The sequence below is a fragment of the Cervus canadensis genome, chromosome 25 (assembly GCF_019320065.1).
Source record: "Cervus canadensis isolate Bull #8, Minnesota chromosome 25, ASM1932006v1, whole genome shotgun sequence".
Lineage (NCBI taxonomy): Eukaryota > Metazoa > Chordata > Mammalia > Artiodactyla > Cervidae > Cervus > Cervus canadensis.
In genome coordinates this window covers 47,115,215-47,130,110 of record NC_057410.1, presented here as the reverse complement: position 1 = coordinate 47,130,110, position 14,896 = coordinate 47,115,215, and the positions used below count along the sequence as shown (strand labels likewise).

Below are 14,896 nucleotides of genomic sequence, written 5' to 3'. Positions count from 1 at the left end.
CTGCCATATGACCCAGCAATCCCACTTCTGGGCATACACACCGAGGAAACCAGATCTGAAAGAGACACGTGCACCCCAATGTTCATCGCAGCACTGTTTGTAATAGCCAGGACATGGAAGCAACCTAGATGCCCATCAGCAGATGAATGGATAAGGAAGCTGGTACATATACACCATGGAATATTACTCAGCCATTAAAAAGAATTCATTTGAATCAGTTCTAATGAGATGGATGAAACTGGAGCCCATTATACAGAGTGAAGTAAGCCAGAAAGATAAAGACCAATACAGTATACTAACACATATATATGGAATTTAGAAAGATGGTAACGATAACCCTATATGCAAAACAGAAAAAGAGACACAGAAGTACAGAACAGACTTTTGAACTCTGTGGGAGAAGGTGAGGGTGGGATGTTTCAAAAGAACAGCATGTATACTATCTATGGTGAAACAGATCACCAGCCCAGGTGGGATGCATGAGACAAGTGCTCGGGCCTGGTGCACTGGGAAGACCCAGAGAATCGGGTGGAGAGGGAGGTGGGAGGGGGGATCGGGATGGGGAATACGTGTAAATCTATTGCTGATTCATGTCAATGTATGACAAAACCCACTGGAAAAATAAATAAATTAAAAAAAAAAAAAATTTCCAATGTTTAAAAAAAAAAAAAAAAAAAAAGAGTTTCACAAATGCTGGTCGGGGTCCTTGGCTAAGAGGAGACGCTGCCTTGGGCCCGCCAGTGTAATAAACTGCACTCCACTAAAAAAAAAAAAAAAGAAAATAACATAAAGTACAATGTCAAAGTTTTTCAAGTAATAATATGCATAAGTAGGGAGAAAAGAACAATTCTTTTTACTGTAATGTACCCTATAAGGAGCCCAGATTTTGTATGACTAGTTGGATATGACTAATGAAAACCAACAGTTGGTATGGGCTTAACTTGCTCTGAAAATTTGTAATAAATTGAGACTCAGAGAAATATTAATCCTCAAGGACCTTTATGAAAGTGGGATAACTGGTGTTTGTTCTTTAAATGGTATAAATTTAAATAAATTCCATAATCTCAGGATAGGAGATTGCTAGACTAATAAAATGTTGGTTAAATAATAAATCAATTTCAAATAAAAAAAAAAAAACTCAGTAAGCTACTGGATGTGCAAGGTTTAAAACAAGTTAAGACTGTCTTCAGCTTGATGGTGGTTGTACAATGTTGATTAGGTTGTTGCTATTGCTGGTGCTATTAATCAGTTAGGCTGGAAAGTGAATCCCCAGTTTGGGGAGAGGAAGAGATATGTATTTTTTGTTCATGTTCCCAAAGATGTGCTGCAAGATGTGCTGATTTTACTAGAACTTATGTTGGCGCTATTAATGGAGGGGATCCTTGAAGACTGTCAGGGGTGGGAAGTGATAGGAACCAAAGGGCTTGGCAGTGTAATTGACAAGGTGGAGAGCATTGATCATTGAAGGGGGTGGGGCATATGTTTCTTGAATTTTAGTCCTGGCTGTATTCACTACCAGTCAGATGTTCTTTGTTATTTCAAAGTAAAATTTTTAGGCTGAATAAATAAATAATACAAAAAGCAAATAATTTGTAGATAGAAGTTTTAGTCATAACTTCCTCAGTGAGTTTTTTTTATTTATGGCATGACAGTTACTTATATTGTTTATATTGAAGCAAATGAGGATCAGCCTTGATCCAGAGGATACTAGAATAGACAGGGATGCAATTACTTTAAAAATTCAAGTGGTGAAACTTGAACATCTAGTTCTGTGAAGATGCTGCTGTATTATTAACCTACTATTTTCTCATTTCCAGAATTATAGCATATGTGTTTTCAGGAGCACATAGTAAATATTGCCCTTTCATTTTAAATATTTCAGTAGACTGAGGATTTCTACTATGAGTAGATAGGTTAAATATAATTCATTTAAAAAATCCTGATACACCCCGTGATGAATGGGTTTTTAAATTATCATGTATATCATCTCCAGTAAGTTGTAGCTTTTAAAATTACACTGTAGTCCCATAAAATTATCACTTTATATGAGAACATCTTAGTTCTCACATAAAGTGTGGTCATGGCTTCCTTAGATGTCATAGTTCATCAAATCATTTTTGCCTACATTTCATCTCCATATCCTTTCTGAACTGTACACTGTAATTTTTAGATTGCCAAGTATGAGCTCTCAAAATGAGAACTTGGGTGTGGTACCTAACAGTTTTAGATATTCCAATAAAATAATCATCTGATGTCTAAGAAAACTGGATCATTTTCTATTGATATTTTATGGTATATTGAAACTTCTTAATATGTCACCATACACCAGGGGAAGTGGGGAGTTGAAATACATTATATTATGTGTCAAGCTAGCCTCATACATTGAATGATTTGAGAGGACAGGGAATAAGAGCAGGGATATTGAGGAGGTATAAGATAGAATTTCAAAGGCAGGAAGAAGCTTGATGGGACAGTTATTAAGAATGAATTAGTGGAGATCTGTTTATAATCACAAGGTATGTTTGGGAGAAATGAGCACTGCATTCATTGGAAAGTGTTAAGAAGGAAGACTTAAGAAATACTAGAAGCAGAAAGTCTGGAAATGAAAGCTATCATTTATAATGTTTAGAGTATAATATCCATGAATCGTTTGAAGTATTCATCTATATTTTCGGACTTAGTGAATACCCTCTAATGTGGTTAATATGTAAAGAAATGATTTTAGCTCTGTCAGAAAAGAAGGTGCATTTTTACTGGAAGACAGAACTTAACAGACTTCTGAAAGGTGAATACACTGGAAAACCACGTTTCACTTTCTGTTTAGAACTGGTACTGGGTCAATATTTTCAAATTGAGTCTAAGATAATGACACTTGTTTTCTTTAGCTTCCCTTCCTATGAGTTTATCACCCAGGATTACCTTGAAGTTCTTGTCCAATGTGAGCACAAACAACTAGAAGAAATGGAAGGTGAAGCCTCCAGGTAGCATGTGACATGCACTTTTATCTGCCTTCCTCTCAAATGATGCCCAAATGTTGACCCTACACTCCTTGTGCCTGAAAGTAAACGTGAAAGCCACTCAGTCCTGTCTGACTCTTTGTGACCCCATGACTATACAGTCTATGGGATTCTCCAGGCCAGAATACTGGAGTGGGTAGCCCTTGCCTTCTCCAGGATCTTCCCCACCCAGGGATGGAACCCAGGTCTCTCACATTGCAGGCGGATTTTTTACCAGCTGAGCCACCAAGGAAGCCCTTGTGCCTAGCTGGCTTTGAATATTACTTATAGACACAATATCTTATTCTATCTAGCTTTATGTTTATTTCATTACTTGCCACTCCTCACCTCCCTATCCAAAATTGGAGAAAAAATAAATTTTATATCAGTAAGCAAATATTTTAAATGAATAATGTAGATTTCAGGCTTTATGTTTCAGCTCACTTCTAAACATCTTTATGATCTGTAACCTATGGAGGGAGTGTTTGCTCTTTTCCAGTGAACCTTTAAAGCTAAAATTTCAGAATAATAAAGTGCCATCTATTTGTTAACAACTCTGTGAATTCTTGCTGATGGACAAACTGAATTCTGAGGCGTGTGTCTGCACAACTGGCATTTTAGATGTTTTTGTCAAACTGCAGTTGCTCCTATTAATTTCCACTTTTTTTTCATTCTCTTTTCCAATTTATTATACTCTTTCTATCTTCTGGGTGGTTTTTTATTGACCTTTAATCCCAATTTGGGCCTCCCTCGTGGCTTAGTGATAGAGAATCCACCTGCCAATGCAGAAGGCATGGGTTTGATCCATGGAAGATCCACTGGAGATGAAAATGGCAACCCACTCCACTATTCCTTGCCTGGAAAATCCCATGGACAGAGGAGCCTGCCGGGTTATAGTCCATGGGGTTGCAAAAGAGTCACACAGGACTTAGGAACTGAACAACAACAATTGCAATTTACTATGTACACATTGGTGATAAGATTTTGGGAGGATGCTTATAGGGCCTCAGATACTAAGAAAATATACCAATAAAATGTAAATTGGACAGACAGAAAGTGGGTAACCAAATTTTAAAGCTTATCTAAATTGAGCTCACTATTTTGAAATTGTGGGCCTGGAATGGCTGTATCCTCTTTCAGATTTACTAATAATTTTATGCCTTTATTAAATATTCTGTGTAGCGATAATAAGCCCTGTTGTTTTTTGTTTGTTTGTTATTCTTGTTTTTGTTGTTGTTTTTTTTTTGCCAGAAATGCTTTGTTTAAGTCAGATTCTTTGCAGAAAGACTCAAGAGGAGAAGCTGCTGAGTTTACCTTAAAAAAACAAAATGTTTGAATTTTTATTTATTTGTTTTTTACTTTAGAGTAGTTTCCTTGATGGCAATGCCTGTTAATTAGAAGGCTTTGCAAAATTCTTCCAGTGATTCTCTTAAGACCACACTGTACTTTTTTACTAAAAGACAACTGTAACCTCTCCTGAATATTTTCTCCTTTTCAGCTCTTAGCATTGCCAGATGTGCAGTTAAAACGGTCCCTTCACCTTCAGTGTAGATTTCGTGGCATGTTATCGTCATTGTTTTCCTTCTTTATGTACACTATAGCAGTTATGCTCTCCATACGCTTATTTTGTAAAATAGCTTTTAAAACCCAGCTGAGAGATGCAAGCTGGTGGGTAAAAAAAATACCACTGGTCTCTCATTTATCTTCTTTTAACCCTCAAAGGTGAATTCAACTGGGTAAATGTGTTTCTAAGCATCTTTCAGCAATGTCTCTAGCAAGATGGAAGATGCCTACAACAATGGAACCTGCTCTTATCACTTTGTATCTTTGGGATGTTGAGATAACAGTTTTTAGATAAGATACAGTAAGCAAATGAATTAGAAGCTGAGGTGTGATGAAATAAATATAGGTAGAAACAAGGCTTTCTGTGTTTGGGGAAGGGAACATGTAAGGATTTCCTTCTGCTGAAGACAAGGAAACACAGCTTCAAAAACATGAGACTTTAATAATGGAGCTAAGTTCGAGTAAGCCATACAATTGAATGGAACTGATTTCTCATAATGCTTTTCTTAGAGAAATCCCAAGTATTTCGTTTCATGAGTCTGGGATGTGTACAATAGAAAATGCAAATATGCCGTTGTTGCTGAAAGAATTACAGAAATAAAACTTCTAGAATGCATATGCTTTGGGGCATGGGTTTTAAAACTATCCTATGAAAATGATCTATTTGTAATGAGTAATTTTAATGTTTCATAAGAAACAAGGAAATTGGCTTTCTGGGGGAAATCTCTATCCCATCCAGTTCGAATTATGAAACTTTCCATTTGTTCAAAGTGTTTGGTCTTGTTTTGTTTGCCTGTTTTTTGTCAGAAAGTGTGGAAAGTTGAAAAGTGTGGAAAGTTGGCAGTGTTGTCCCCAAGACTGAGTATGTGAACCCTGTTTTTCAGTGACCTCGTGTAAAAGTTAACCCTTCCGTTAGGAAAGTCTGGAGAAAATCAGTACATTTGTGAGATTTCAGGTTAGCATCTGATAGTCTCCATCAGATGGGATTTAGAGGAGATGAGACAACATATTACCTTTCATCTTTAACATTTCCTCTTTCATCTGCCTGCATCTAAGAGAAGAAAGTTTTCGTATTAATTCCAGAAATGTATGTGAGAGATTTTGTTTTGCTTATGTTAAAGAATATGAAAATGAGTGCATTTAATATAAGCAGAGTTTAAGTAATGAAAAGTGAGATTATTGTAAAAGTTAGCAAACTGTTCATATCCCTGGTTCTATATTCCAAGTTCCCATGTAGGATATATTGTGCCAATTGTTGATAGATTTCAGCCCATCCCATTTTCAGCAAGTCTAATGGTACTTAATTCCATTTTATTTTGGCTGTGCAGATTTTCTCCGTATTCTTAAAGTCCACTGAAGACATTTTCAGTGACTACAGCGATATCTGTCAGTGATAGTGGAATTGATTGATTTCAAACCTTCTTGGTACTGTTATAGAACTTGGCAAAAACAAGACTTATGGCAACAATAGATGTTTCTGTGAACTTTTTATGAGACCAGTGAGAATCTTTGGGGAGTTCCCTGTCCCCTCACCCTCTTTTTAATTTTTGTCTGAACTGAATATTAACATAAACATGGTATAAATATGCTACTCATCCTGAGTACAAGAGTTGACTATTAGGATTTTAAGCTGAGGTTACTGAGTCAAAGTTGCTCTATTAGATGAAATTATACTGTATCACCAGCCACTAAATAGCATGCTATCAGCAAATTTTGAAAGTCTCATTTCTTCTAGATTTGTGGATTATAAATCTTCAAAATATAACTGTTGAAAAATGAAAAATAGGCTCATATTTTAGATACCAAACTTAGTTTTCCTTTTTTTTTTTTTTCCTTCCATGTTCTCATCCTTGGCTAGCAGATAAAGCTTATAAAGGTTTTGTGGATGCATTGTAGGGAGGATAATAAAATGTTTTTGTTAAAATATTTAGTTAAGAGACTATAGGTACACCGAATAAAATGAAGAAAACAAAACATCTCAGCCTTAGCCTAAATTTTCAGCTTTGAGAATTAGATGCTCCTCACATATATCTTACATTGATAAGATATCAATGTAAAATGATAAAGAATTTCCTGTTAAATTAATTAATTAGTCATCTTTAGAGAAATCTGTTGCACTTTGTCAACATTATGCTCTTCTATTCAGCCATCTTCAAAGTCCAAGGAATTAAAACAGGAAAGAGGAAGATTTTTGAGGGCAACATATGTGTTGTTCATAAAAGCAATAACCAAAAATATGTAAGAAAGAGTTAGGCAGCAGTTTCTATTGCTGTCAGAAATCATTCTTCCATTTTGAAATTTCAAGAAAGGAATCCTTGAAATGTGGATAATGTGGAAGTGAAGGGAATATATATTTGGATATCAATATGTTGGTAAGAAAACTGGCAAAGGAAACAGATGTCAAGATCGGGAGAATATTATGTCAGTAAAAGGATATACATAAAGAAAACCATTTTGGTGAAAGGTAGATTAAAAAAAGAAAAACTTTTAAGTGTTCCCTCAGACTTATTTGAAGCTTTCATCTTTTATGGTATATTTTCTATGTATTTTTGAATCCAATGGGTTAGATATCCCTGATACAAAAACCATGGGTTTCCAGTTATTAGTCTTATTTTATCCCTGGGCTGTTGTGAATAGGGCCATTGCAAACAGCTGAGAAGACTGTGCACTGCACCAATCCAGGTGTGAGAGGCACTAAACTACAAGTGGTAGCCCTGGATCATTACTTTTGTTCAGTGGGATAAACACGTGCTCCTAATGTACGTGGACTTTTATGTTGCTGTTCAAGCACCTGAATAAAATACTTGGGATAGTAGGAGAATCATCCTTAGACCACATGTTTTCATCCTCACTCTTCCTAATTCCTCATTTCTTATTTTCATGTCTTCAAGTAGGATGAATAATATGTGAACTTGCTAAATCTCTCAGTATTTCTCCACTCCTCCCCCACCACCCCCCAACAGCTGTTTTGAAATATCCCCAGGGTTCCTAGTAAAATGTTACATGATCTGATAAAGACCACCTTTGTGAAGCTATTGATTTGGGTGGGTTTTCTGGGTGGTCTCCTATAATGGAGATGGAAGTTGGTTATGTCTGAAATTCCCTCTGCTAAAACAGATCCTCCTGATCACAGGCAACAATTAATTTAACTCACTTTTTGAGTTAAAATATAAAAATAAGTTAGAAAGACATATTTAGAAAAGATTTCTTCTGAATTCCTCAAAGAATTCTGATGTACCCTCAATATATCTGAAATAAAGCAGGGGAGAATTAACAACATTCTGAAAGATATAAGAACAGGGGTTATATATAATGCCATAGGGTACTCAGAATGTGAGAATGTGTAATATTTCAAGTGATATTCCTACAAATTCTTCACAAGAAGTGAGTACAACCTTTGCAAGCAATAATTTTATTGATACCTTTTAAACAGTTATGCTTTATCTCTTATTTTAAGCAACTCATATTTATGTAATATAGTTGAAAATAATGAACGGTGGCAACAGTACTAAAAAATATATTATGTGAAAGAAGTGTGTTAGGCACTCACTCAATGGACTATAGCCTGCCAGGCTCCTCTATCCATGAAATTCTCTGTTAGCTATTCTCTTCTGTGGGGGTCTTCCTGACTCAGGATTGAACCCAAGTCTCCCACATTGTGGGCAGATCCTTTTCTGTCTGAGCCACTGTATACTTTTATAAAAATAGACTCTATATATTGTCATGTCTAAAATTGGGCTTCCCAGGTTGCTCTGGTGGTAAAGAGCCCACCTGCCAGCACAGGAGACGTAAGAGGCGTGGGTTCAGTCTCTGGGTCAGAAAGACCCCCTGGAAGAGGGCTTAGCGACTCACTCATTCTTGCCTGGAGAGTCCTGCGATCAGAGCCTGGTGGCTACAGCCCATAGCATCGCAGAGATGGACGTGACTGAAGCAACTTAGTGCTCACGCATGCCTGAAATTATTTGGCTGCGTTTCCAGGGCCAAACTGTCAGGACTTGGATTTGGTTCCCTTTCTTTACCGTCATAACACAGTGTGTTTATGTACTTATCTGTCAATAGAAATAGTCTTTTAAAGTGTAACTATTTTTAAAGTTGCTAATGTCCTTTGTGAGTAAGATCTGCTGTCTTATTGGAGCACTGAAATTTATCTGGCAAAGCTATCAGAGAGACTTTTGTCTGAGTAAAATAACTGTCCTTTCTCCGGATGTGTATATTTTTTACTCTGGAAGATGATATTCTGAAAGGGAGAATGTCAACATGCAATGCCATTTCAGAGCTTACTGCATTTGCTTTTCATTATACCTTGTGGTTAAGAGACTTCTGAATTTGGTGAATTTTATTTGCTCAATTGACTATATCAGTAGTATATTGTAAGGAAGCCTGTAAGATGCTAAATATATGCCATAGAGCAAATGTAATTAGTTTCAACTCTCTTGAATTGTTCCTCATTTTACTGGGTATCATGTGCATTTCCAAATGTTTGTTTTAAGTTTTAGTGTTGGCTCCTTTGCACTCATCACCTGCCTTTATATTTGAGCCAGCTGCTTTACTTTCTTTTTCCCTGTCTAATGCCACAGTAGAGGCATATTTTGGCTTTCTGCCCCTTCAAATATACTATATGGGTAATACTTCTTTCTGCATCAGATATTTCCCAGATATCAGGAGAAAAAAAAACGGTGCCAATGGGGATTTTGGAAACAGACATTCTAAAACAGATCTCAGTGTTTTAAGTGTTTCAAGCCAAGTTTGGAGACTAGTTGTAACTTCATGCTCATTGTATCTTATATTAGTTTTATTATTTAAATTTTCCCATTAGATCTGGCAGACAGTCTAACCCAATCAGTCAAACACTTTGCAAGTTGTCAGTACAAATTATATCTTCTCTGAGCTTTCAGGGAAGTACTCAGCTAAATGAAAGAGGCTCCCAAACCAGAGAAGGTTTTGAGGTGTATGTGAAAAACTATTACCAGTCAACAGTTTTCAGGATGGAGTGGAGGGAAAAAAAATTAAGATCTGACTCTATTTCTGCTTCTGACCATTACAGATTAATAGGGATCTGACTTAATTGCCTGTCTTAAACAACTGGAAATAGGACAAAGTTATAAAAAGCAACATTGTTCAGTCTTTAGACAAAAGGGAGCATGAATCTGTGATACCCAAGATAAGGGTAATTAAAAACCGGTTCTATTATTGTGCCACCTTACTTCCTGGAGGCAATATCCAAATTCAGAGAAGGTCTAGAGAACCCAAGTAGAGTCCAGCAGTTGTGCTGAGTTGTAGAGACTGAAATCCAAGTTCAGAAAACCTAGAGGTCTAAATTTTTTAAGAATACCAGAAAGGAAGGGAAAAATGAATGAGAGAGAAAATGAGAAGGAGCACTGGAAATGTGCAGAGTGTTTTGTCCAGTGTTTGGTAGAGGACTGCACTGTGCTTGTATGAGAAGGAAGAAAGCAAAGGTCTAGAAAAGACGCACCATAAAGTATGATGAACAGTCCGCAGAGCTCATGTAAGTCTAGGGACTCTTGGTATTTTCCCCAGCTAGAGTGGAGAGGCCACTTAATAGATGAGGTATTTGTATTTCTTTAGAAGCAGTGTTAAATTGACTCTAGACAACAAGCTGCTCTGTACCTTTTTTAAAATAGCTTGTGATAAAGTCTCAAAAGTAACTTAATTGTGCCATTACAAGCTCATACATGACATGAAACCCAGCAGACAATAATGTATGATTCAAAACATCTTCCATTCAGGGAAAAATTACCAGACATGTAAAAAGCAGTATAAATGAGTCATATCCAGGAAAGACAAAAAATTCATAAGACGAACATAATCTAAAATGACAAAAAAGGATGAAATTCATGTATAAGAATAGTAAACAGCTGTTATAAATATTCCTCATAAACACAGAAGGTAGAAGAGAACATAGATTGGTGAGAAAAGAAATGCTAGATACAAAATATTTAAATATTATAGAAGTAAGGGTTGGTGAACTTGACAATGTAGCAATAGAGGTTAATTGATTGTTAAAAACAAAACAAACAGAAAAAACAGAGTTAAAAGATCTTATGGCAGAAAGTGAAGAGGAGCTAAAGAGCATCTTGATTAAGGTAAAAGAAGAGAGTGAAAAAGCTGGCTTAAAACTCAACATTCAGAAAATTAAGATCATGGCATCCGGTCCCGTTACTTCATGGCAAATAGATGGGGAAACAATGGAAATACTGAGAGACTTTATTTTCTTGGGCTCCAAAATCACTGCAGATGGTGACTGCAGCCATGAAATTAAAAGACGTTTGCTCCTTGGAAGAAAAGCTATGACCAACCTAGACAGTGTATTAAAAAGCAGAAACATTACTTTGCCTAAAAAGGTTCGTATAGTCAAGTCTATGGTTTTTCCAGTAGTCATGTATGGCTGTGAAAGCTGGATATAAAAGGATAAGCACAGAAGCACTAATGCCTTTGAACTGTGGTGTTGGAGAAGACTCTTGAGAGTCCCTTGGACTGTAAGGAGATCAAACCAGTCCATATTCATTGGAAGAACTGATGCTGAAGCTGAAGCTCCAATACTTTGGCCACCTGATACAAAGAGACAACTCATTGGATAAGACCCTGATGCTGAGAAAGACTGAAGGCAGGAGAAGGGGGTGACAGAGGATGAGATGGTTGGATGGAATCACCGACTCAATGGACATGAGTGAGCAAGCTCCAGGAGTTGGTGAAGGACAGGGAAGCCTGGCATACTGCAGTCCATAGGGTTGCAAAGAGCTGGGCATGACTGAGCGACTGAACAACAAAAAGACCTAAGGAATAATTAGAGCATTAGTAATCTGTGGTACAAAAGCAAATGGTCCAACATGTGTGTACCTGGAGCCCCAGAAGGAAAGAGAGGCAACAGATAGTTTTAGAAACAACTATTCTAAACTTTCCATCTTTGACAGAACTCTAAATACTAAGGAACCTAGAAGAAACATAACAAAATCAAATTGTTAAAAATGAGTAAAATGAGCAAATCATAACAAAAGCTGGATAAACCAGCCGCAGTACATGGGGAGGAACAAAGATCAGAATTACAACACACTTCTCCTTTGGAACTATGCAAATGGAAAACTATAGAGTGGCATCCTTAAAGTATCAAAGAAGGAAAATCGTTAACTCAGAATTCTACACTCAGAAAAAAATTTCTTTTAAAAATGGATGTGAAGTAAATCCTTTTTCAGACAAGCAAGCTGAGACAGTTAATCACTAGCAAATCTGTAATAAAATAAATGTTATTGAGGTTGTTCAGAGAGAAGGGAAATGATACCAGATGGAAATTTGCATCTACACAAAGGAATACATACCGCAGGAAATAAAATTATGTGGATAAACATAAAATGCATTTTATTCATTTTGGTTTTCTTTAAAAGGAATTGACAGTTTAGAATAATGTAATAATGTGCTATTTTAATGTATGCTGCTTTTCCTCAGATTTGATGAGAAAAATGGCTTAATTTATCTCATTTTTTAAATTCTCACAAGTAACTTGTGAAAGAACTGCAGATTTTTCCCCCTTTTTACAGAAGATGAAACTGAGTCATAGCAACTGCCAGGTTCATACAGCGAGTAAGTGGAGAAGCAAAATTTGACCACAGGCAATCAAGCTTTTTAGAGTCCATCCCCTGAACTGTCAAGCTACAAATCAAATAAAATGTAAGATTCTTAATCTTACATTTTAGTGTATATTTAGTGTACACCTAGTGTATACATGAGAATCAATTTATTAAATTCAATTCATAAACTTCTGCCTCATGATTCTCATTTAGTAGATCTGGGATGAATTTGAGAATCTGTATTTGAAATCTGTATTTTTAGCGAGCGCTCCAGGTGGTCATTTGTTGAATCCAGTTTGAGAAACCCCATTTTCTGTGACTTTAAGTTAATTACTTCTCAGCACCTTTGTCTCCTATTCAAAGGTGGTGTTCTTTTAGGATGAAATGGATGATGGTGCCTGGCACACCGTAAATTCTCTAAAATAAGTTAGCTTGTTTTTATTGTACTTAGTGATTGATGTAATTTCCTAGGCTATCAGCCGTGACTACTTTCAATTCTAGATTTCTGTCCTAGTGAAATGATATTATGTAATAAGCAAAAGATACTTCAAATTGGAAGATACCTTTTTGCACGTGGACATTGTTTTTCAACTTGACTGTATCAGGAAACACAGTGTGTTCCCCTCCGGCACATTTCTGAAATACCAGTTAGCTTATTTACAGTTGGTAAATAGAATTATGTTGATATAATGTAGAAGTTATATAGCTTTGTATGTCATACATTCTAGATCAAGGGAGGCAGAATAACACAAGGTAGAATTATAGACTTGGGGAGGAAAAGAAATCCTCAGCTTTAATACTATCCCCTCAACAGGTGCCCTTTTGACTCAATTCTAAGAAAATTTAAAGAGTAAGTCCCTGTATTCAGGGTCTCCTGTTTTGTGTGACTTTTAAATATTTGCCAATTGTACTGCCCTATATGCCCATTTCAGTGGCAAACCTTTGGACTCAGAACTTTGCCTTTCAACTAGAATTTTTCCTACCAATTCTAATTAAAATATCCCCAGTGCTTCTATTCAATATTTTATTTGTTTGTTTTGTTTTTAACTCTGAGCTTGATTGCTTGCCTGGGTGGTCCAAATTATATTCCGGAGTACCAGTATTATTTTTTGTTAGTGATCTGCTCCCAAAGTTTGCTTATGTTTTGAATGATCTTCCCAGAATGTGATTTCCCCACCAGTACTATTATTTTAGGTATGCCATTGTGTCTGCAGTGTGAGGATTGCAGGGTGCATATATCTTCTCACAGAATTTAAAACCTGCTTTAGGAACTTGAACATCTCCTGGTTTGCAGTATCTCATAGTCTCTGGAAGAGACAGTGTGTGAAGTGGTCTATAAATGTAAAGTAACTAACGTTTCTTTATCACTACTAGTGTTATGTTTGTTTCTTATTATCCCATTGTGTAAAGCCCACTTGAGGTACTTTTTAGGTTTGCAAGATTTCTAACTTGTATTCGAATTTCTTCTATACTTATATCAAAACAACCAAAAAAAGTACTTTAGTTCTTGGATTAAATTCAAGTTTAAGTTGGATAAAAAGTACATAATAATTTTAGACCCGGAAATAGTAGGCAAATAAAATCATTCCTTCACTATAGAGAGATATTTTCTACAATAGTGATTATGATTCTCATATTTGCCACCAGTTCTTGAAAGACTACTGAATGTTCATTCATTTTTCCATGAGCTTTACTTGGAATATTACTAAATCTTAAAATAGTTGATAATTATAACATAAATAAAAATTGTAAAAAGAGGAGGAAATCTGTGAATGTCTTACAGAATTCTCCAACATAAGGGATATAAAATCAAATAAATTCTTGTTACTACGGATAAATTTTCTTTTGAAATCTCAAGACCATCATATAAGTATGGTTTTGCTAAATGGTGGAGGAATTTCTCTGGGGACCCATTATCTAAATGCAACTACTTTAAAGACCGTATGCTACATCAGATGCTTTCTTAAAAACATACCTCTTGCTTTTATTATAGTTCCTGATATGCTTTTACTAAAAATGAAACTTGATCTGCTAATCATAAAATCATTTTATGGATAGAAGCATTATTGTTCATAGCCATTGAATATATCAGTGGACGCCTTTTAGAAGTTTAGAATTTTAAGTTAGATTTAATGAGCTTGAATAATAGTTTTATTTTAAATTGTTTCTTAGTTTTTAAATTTACTCTTTAAATAGTACAGGCTCTTTCACTTTTTAACTGCATGATTTTCATCAAATTACTTAAATGAATCTGAGTTAGCCTTTCTCTGAAGTGGAGAAAATACATGTGCCTATTCTTGAGTTATCCCATTGGTTAAGTGTGATAATGTGTGAAGTGCTTGCCCAGTAACTGCTATGCAGTACATTTCCCATATGTATTAGCTCTCAATATTTTTATTATCACCATTATTAAATTTTAAAGTGATTACTGTATATCTGGTGTCTTGCTCTTTGTATTTACTATGTTTTCATAACCGAGGCAGTCATGATCTGCTGAGTGATTTAGCAGTTTTAGCTGCTATTGCATGAATTTAACCTGATTTCATGGGATGAAACAGAATGAACACCATGGTTCATGGCTGTCAGTAGTGAAAAATAGCTGGAAATGAGACAAACAGCTTCATTGCTGAGATTGTTTCCGGGCTAAAAGTTCTTCCAACAGCTGTTTGTTTTGGCGATTAATTGCATCCATTCTTTTTTTTTTTAAGCTGGGGGAAATACAATTTTCTTTAAAAAGAGAATATAGGCTGATGA

The 14,896-nt window shown here is 35.8% G+C and overlaps 1 protein-coding gene across 10 annotated transcripts in view; it reads left to right on the top strand.

The window, feature by feature from the left end:
- The window catches only part of NAV3 (neuron navigator 3), an 879,706-nt gene that overhangs the window by 488,584 nt on the left and 376,226 nt on the right, over window positions 1–14,896 (top strand). The gene's annotated exons all lie outside the window — the stretch shown is intronic.